The 7,793-nt window shown below is 39.6% G+C and overlaps 1 pseudogene; it reads right to left on the reverse strand.

The window, feature by feature from the left end:
• Positions 1-5,140: 5,140 nt before the first annotated feature.
• Positions 5,141-6,847, reverse strand: LOC130020223 (protein Red-like; annotated as a pseudogene).
• Positions 6,848-7,793: the final 946 nt, after the last annotated feature.

Here is a 7,793-nt window from a genome sequence, read left to right on the forward strand (position 1 = left end):
CCCACATTCAAAAGAACAAAAGCAACCGATGCTGGCGTGGATGTGGCAAGAAAGGGACACTCCTTCACTGTTGGTGGGAATGTCCACTGGTTCAGCCCTTCTGGACAACAGTATGGACGATTCTCAAAAAATTAGACATTGAGCTCCCATTTGACCCAGCAATACCACTTCTGGGAATATATCCCAGAGAGGCAAAAATGTATAGTCGAAGTGACATCTGCACTTGTTTGTTCATTGCAGCACTCTTTACAATAGCCAGAAACTGGAAGAAACCTGAATGCCCAAGAACAGATGACTGGTTAAAGAAACTTTGGTACATCTACACAATGGAGTACTATGTAGCTGTTAGAAAAGATGAAGTCATGAAATTTACATACAAGTGGTACAATATGGAAAGTATCATGCTAAGCGAAATGAGTCAGAAAGAGAGGGATAGACATAGAAAGATTACATTCATCTGGGGGATATAAAGTAACAAAGTATGAGATTAATACCCAAGAATAGCTGAGATCAGCACCAGGAGGATTACTCCATAACTTAGAGGCCAGCCGGGTATCCTAGAGGAAAGGGCAGTTCAGATAGAGAAGGGAGCACTAAATAAAGGATGTTTGGAGGATCCTCCCAGGAGGGGAGATGCATGTCGAAAGTAGACTATGGACTGAACATGTTTGCCACTCAATGCCTCTTTTGCAGACCACAACAGCCAAAAGGAGAGAGAGAACACAGGGGATTGCCCTGCCACAGAGACAGGGGGGATGGGGGGATGGGGGTGGGAGGGATATTATCCATGGTGGTGGAAAATGGGCACTGGTGGAGGGATGGGTATCTGATCATTGTATAATTGAAAGCAAAGCACAAAAAATTGTAAATCTACAACTTTAAAAAAAATAAAATAAAGGGAAAAAACAAAAAAAAAACAAAAAAAAATAGAGCAATTTAATTAAATAGCAAGTATCACTTGTAACAAAAAAAAAAAAAAAGAAATTCGTTTCTGTGCTCTGGAGTTGTGGCCGTGCTGGAGAGCCGCTAGTGGGGGGCAACTGGTGGCCTCGGTAGGGCGTGAAGGGCGGACCGGAACGCCACCCTTCCCATGAGGTTTTAGTCGCCCCCAGTCCCCCGGCTCATACCTGCTGTCCACAAGGCTCCCATGCGGCCGCCATCTTTCTTTCCAGAGAGGAGAAGGCGACTGGGGCAACACCCTCTCCCCTCCGGACAGACCTGATGGCCTGGATTAATGCATAGTCCGTTCACTTTTCTGCTCCAAGCTACCAGGTTCTGCATTAAGTCCTTGTGCTTCTGGGGCCGTGGCCGTGCTGGAGAGTCGCTTGCGGGGGGCAATTGGTGACCTCGGTAGGGCGTGAAGGACGGACTGGAACGCCCCCCTTCCCATGAGGTTTTAGTTGCCCCCACACCCCCGGCTCATACCTGCTCTCCACAAGGCTCCCATGTGGCCGCCATCTTTCTTTCCAGAGGGAGGAGGGTGGAAGGGACCAACACCCTTTCCCCTCTGGGCAGGATTGTCTGTACTTTCAATGCACATACACTAGCATCGGATGCATCCATCGAGGACCTGATGGTACAAGCACGAAAGATCAAGTATGACATCATTAGTCTGACTGATACAAGAAGGCACCAATAACATCACACCGTTTTCGACACTGGAGAAGAATTGTTTCTCAGATCATGCGATAAAAGAAGCGTTGGAGGCTTTGGTGTCCTTGCCAACACAAACTTGGCCATTAGCATTGATTCTTTCGAATGCCTAACAACCTGAATCGTATGTTTACATGTGAATAGATGTGGCTCACTGCCAGCAGTTTCTATCTTTGTTGTCTATGCACCATCATCCAATTATGATGAAAAATAAATTGAGAAGTTCTACATGGAGCTGGAGAAGTTCTATAAAGAAGTAATAGATCAATATTCCAAAATTTGCTTACATATTATGGTACACATACACATGCAGGGCTATTTCACAAAGCAGGGTAAAATGTATGAATTATAACTAAGACAAATTTATATATTTTATGAATTTTATCCATACATGTAATGTTAATAAAAATAAGAAATAAAGTAAGTCTCACCCAAGGATAGTAGAAACAGGGCTAGGAATATTGCTTCATGGTTGATAGCCTTCCTCTTGAGCTGGGGGAGAAGGCAGCAGTAATAGAGAAGAGATCATTAAGTCAATGATGGTTGGAGGGATAGTTTGGTGGGGAAGATGTATGCTGAAAGCAGATAAAGGACCAAACATGATAGCCTCTCAGTATCTGTATTGCAAATCATAATGGCCCTAAGTAGAGAGAGAGTATGGCGGAAATTGTCTGCCATAGAGGTAAGTGGAGAGGTGGTATGAGGGAGGAGATACTGGGGACATTGGTGGTTCCCAGGACATTGGTGGTGGGATGGGTGTTGAATTATGACTGAAGCTCAGACATGAAAGATCTATAACTCTATTTCATGGTGATTCAATAAAAAATAAATAAAATATAAAATAAAATAATTTTAAGTTAAAAAAGAATTAAAGTCATATAGAAATAGATTTGTCTTAAAATATGTGACTATGTGAGTAAGCATTGAAAGTCACTAAACGCTTATTAACATTGGTATCATCACCAATTGCTGGCTGAATTGAAATATGTAAGCCTAAATTGTTAAGGTTTTAAATATATATATACTTAATTAAAGGACATTTATTTACTGAGTTTCAGGCATACTGTATTTTAACACCAATCCCACCACCAGTGTCAACTTCCCTCCACCAGTGTCTTGCTCCTTCTAATGCCACCTTGTCCCCAACTCCCACCCTCACCCCAAGATGCACATTTCAATGATCAGTGGCTGCAGCTTAAATTTCATGTTTTCAGTGTTGTTGACACTGTGCTTTGGATATATAGCTATACCACATCACTGGTATAGCCAAAGCCCTGGGCCCTGTTATCCCGTTGCTTCCCTTTTATCTTCTTCCTTCCCAAATCTTTCATTCTCTGTTCTTCTCCTCTGTAGCGTACTTGTGTCAAGGGTGATCCAGGCATCCCACCTATATTACATTTCCTAGTCCAGTTATTTCATGTGTCACAGATAAATGACATTATCATGTTTGTCTTTCTTCTTCTGGATTACCTCACTCAACATAATATCGTCCAGTTTCAACCAGGTTGCAGCAAATTGAATGAGTTTGTATTTCCTTGCAGCTGCATAGTATTCCATTGTGCATCTATACCACATCTTTATAATTCATTCATCTGTCATTGGACGTCAAGATTGTTCTATATCTTTGTTATCATACGATGCATAGCAGCAGAGAGTGGTGGGTATGTGTACTTTTGAATGAATATTTCTCTGTTCTGGGGTAGTGTCTAAAAGTGGATAGTCAGGTTCCTATGACAGATCAATTCTAAGTCTACTGAGAACTCTCCATACTGTTTTTTACAGGGGTTGAACCAGACTACAGTGAACCACCATCAGTGATTGAGAGTTCCCTTTTCACCACATCCCCACCGACACAGATTGCTCCTATTTTTGATATGTGCATCTCTAACTGGTGTAAGATAATATCTAATGCCTTCTTAATTTGATAGGCCTAATGATAATTGATGTTGAGCATTCTTCCATGTGCCTACTAACCATCTTCTAGCTTTTTCTGAGAAGTGTCTGCTCATTTCCTTCCGCTATTTTTTATAAGGTTTTGGATTTTGTATTGCTGTTGTGAATCTGAGTACTTTATATACCCTGGATATCAACCCTTTGTCTGATGTATTGAATGTGAATTCAGTTAGCTATATTTTAATTTTATCCCATGTTTGTTTTGCCATGCAAAACTTTTTAATTTGATGTAGTATAATTCTTTAATTTTGATTCTGCTGCCTTGAGATCCAAACCTTGGAGCATTCTGCCTATATATTCCTCATTGTACTTGATAGTTTCTGGTAGTATCTCAAGGTCTTTGATCCACTTTGCATTGACTTTTGTTAAATTGTTAAGGTTTTAAGATGAATTAATTTACACAATGAATTGTCTCAAGAAATTTGTTAATGGTGCAAATAAATTTTACTTTAGAAATCACGTTTACTTCTCCACAAATTTTGCCTAATCTATTTGATTATGCTGCTAAGCTTTAGTAAATCATATATTTCTGTGCTATTATTTGCACTATACTCTGCAAGACAATATCTGCTGAGATAATGGATTAATGCATACTGCCACCATTAGCTACTTTAGTAACGTTGATTTATTATGTAAAGGTTACATATGCTTTTATTATAAATCTATAAACAAGAGAAATACATCTGTCCTGTTTAAGCATTTTGTATTCATAACTTGGTGAAAATAATTTATCTTTTGAATATAGAAAATCAATTCCTTAGGATAGTGTTTACTGTGGATATTATTTGCTAAATTTTGTGGATACCAATTTTTTTTCTCATATTAAAGGGAGTTTGGAAAGAAACAATTGCACAATATATAATAAATTACACACACATGAAATCTAAATGATAAATACTCATAATTAAATATCAGAAACTTAAATAATAGGTTTAGAATGTGTCTCAATGATGATTTTTTCTTCCCTCTCCAGAGCAACTTCACTGGAATTTCTACATTTTTTTGAGCAAACTGAAGTATGGAGAAAGGAAGCATTTTAAACAAAATTTCATCTATTAAAATTACATTATGCATCTAAAAGCTTTACATTGGTAACATGACACATGGTTATATTTTTGTAATTCATTTTTATAGTAGACAGTTATATTCTTTAAAGGTGAAATATTACTCTTAAGGCAAATTCCTGATTTTTTTGGTAGATTTGCCTGCTATATTTTCTTTTTTTCAGATTTAATTATTATTTATTTATAGTGAGGGATACTTCTGGAGGTGGTCAGAGTTCATTAAGGCCACAACCAGCGTGCTGGGGGAAAAGACAGGCAATGCGAAGTCAGGAACTGATCCCTGTGCCTCACATATACACACCATGTACCCTGCCATTTGGGCCCCAGGATAACCAATTTTAATTAAGTCAAATGATTATACAGTAAAAGTTTATAAACATTCACAAAAAAAAAACTTAGGACTTTTCTGGGAACTGAAGAAAGAGCAATGGGACACACAATCTTGGAGAGACTTTGTACATTAATGAAGATCAGTATTTTGGTCTTTTGACCTCAACCCCATCAGCTTCCATTTTCTTCCTCATTGCAATGATTGCACTAATTCTCTTCTACTCACAATCAAGTTCTGACTTGTCATTGGTTCCCTTAAAGCTCCTGATTTTCCGCCCTTCAGACATCTTGACGCCATACTGGAATGCTGCTTTGTTTTTTCACATATTCACTGTATTCCTCTTGGGCATCAAAGTCTCATCGGCCTAAGGGCCTCTTCTTGTCACCCTGGTCCATTTTGCTGTAATCCACCTCCTCATCACTGTCCACAACCATATCACCATCCTGGCTGGGTAGCACTTGTCATAACTGTTGGACATCCTGAAGAAATCTCTAAGGTGCTTCTTGTCCTCTGGCATCATCAGCGATTCAGTGCCTCCCCAGCCAGTGGAACCAGAAAATTTTTCATTGATTTGATCAAATCCTTGGCAGATGCAGGTCCTTTGTCAACATCAATGGGGTCATCATCCACTTTTGGCTTCTCGGGGTAGCTGTGTCTCTTTTTCTCCTCCTCTATCTCATGGTCCCGCTCCCGTTCCCACTCCCATTCCCTCTCCCGTTCTCTGTCCCAGTCTCTGTCCCTTTGACCATCACACTCCCGTTCTCGGTATCTTTCCCGCTCCTTGTCCCGCGGTGCCTTGGTTGTGGAAGGTACATAATCCCCAATGTCTTCAAATATATTCATGTCGGCCTCGAGAGGCTTCTTCTCTTCCAGCTTCCCTTTATCTCTTTTTGAGCTTCTTGTTACGGGTACCCTGCCTCAAGTAGGAAAGAATCTGTGTGAGCTTGCTGATGACAATGTCATTTGTTGTCACTGCGGTCTGCGCCTGCATGGTGGGGCAATCAGCTTTGTGCAGATAAGAGTGGTGGTTATGTCCTTGTCTGCATACTCACCATCCAGGTCCATCACATAGCCCATACGGCCTGGCAGGAACAGCTCATTCCGTTCATACGCTTTGCTCTTGAAGATCATACGGTAAACACTTCAGCCTAAACGTGTTTTAAATTCAATTTTGTTTTCAGGGTCCTCATCTTTCTTGGTTTCCTTCTGGGACTTTTCCATCAGTTCTCCCTCCTCTTTCTCCTTGCTGGCAATCTCAGCTCGTACCTTCTGAAGCAGAGCAAAATCCAAGCCTTTCACCATATGAGTATGTTCCATGTCACCACCCAAGAACTTGGACTCCTGGATCAACTGTCTTCTTTTCTCTGCAGCTGAACTGTCTGCCTCAACAGTGGGGCCCACGGCCCTGTAGTTTGCCGCGGTGCTGATCAGCTCAGTTTCCTCATACTCTTTGTTCACACCATCTCTTCGTTCCTTGGCCCGGTCCTGGTACTTCTCTGCTAGCTCTCGCTCTCTCTTAATTTCTTGCTGGCGAAGCTTTGCATAATAGCTTTTCTTTTTTCTCCTCAGTGCAGCTGGGTCCTCATCCTTGTTATACTCCCTTGGCATCTCATGATAACGTGATTTAGAGGGTGGTCAGAGGTAGGTGCAGCCCTTGGGATCCTGAAAAGTTTTCTGAAATCTTCATTGGTGAGCTTAGATTGGTGGAAAGAGTGAGAATCGTCCACATCGTGGCCATCTAGGGCCAAAGGATTGGAAAACAGCTTACTATCTCGCTCCGGCATTTTGTCCACATCCTTTTATCGCCAGCAGGAACTCAGGAACCAACAACAACACGTCGATGACAGAGCTTTCCCACCATGCACCTCAGGAATCCCCTATATTTTCTAATACACTTAGAAATTCATTTAATTTATATAAAGGAGTTATACTGTATACAGTGCTCATTTGTATAATAATGTGCCTTGACTATCTCTTTATATTTATTTATAGAAATCTATTTCACTCATTTTAATTGTGTCATGTATGTTATTGTAAAACATTGCCATATTTTATTTAACTATGCTTAGAATGATGAATATTTGGTTGCTTTCAATTTTTCATGATTTCAAAGTTGTACTGGATGTATTTCTTCATGACGCAATATATTTGTGGGACTAATAATTCAAGGACAGACACTAGAAAGAGAATTGCTGGATAACTTATATGAATATTTATACTTTTTCTAAATTCTACAAAAATTGTCTGCCAAAAAAGTATGTAGCAATTGCCATCTCTCTAATATTGTACAACAATCTTAGTTTCCCCCACACTGTTAGCAATACGCATTAACAAGATTTTGCCAATATATGGGGAATAAGATATTTTCTTTAAATTTGCACAACATACTGTTTAATATACATGTAGTAATAGTGTGAAATATTAAGTCCATAATTTCTAGTTTAAAAACTTTATATGCACTTTTTATTGATATCAAAATATTAGTTGTTTTTTGACAAAATACAATTCATATGATTAAAACTGTTGAAAATGCTTTTATCTGGGGTATTTGATGAAAGAAATGTATTTGTGATTTCATTAAGTTCTCACATTATGATTAACTTCTGTAACGTGTGTATTCTAGGTCCAAGGATTTTTTTTCAAATTCTAGATTTCTTTTTGTTTGTTTTTGGACTATGCCCCGTTGGAGGAGCTGTCAGGATTTATTCCTGACTCTGTATGTATGTGTGCCACGAGGAATCAAATCAGGTCGCCTGCCTGAAAGCAAGTGCCATACTGACTGTATTATTCCT

The sequence above is a fragment of the Sorex fumeus genome, unplaced genomic scaffold (genome assembly GCF_029834395.1).
Source record: "Sorex fumeus unplaced genomic scaffold, SorFum_2.1 ptg000002l, whole genome shotgun sequence".
Classification (NCBI taxonomy): domain Eukaryota; kingdom Metazoa; phylum Chordata; class Mammalia; order Eulipotyphla; family Soricidae; genus Sorex; species Sorex fumeus.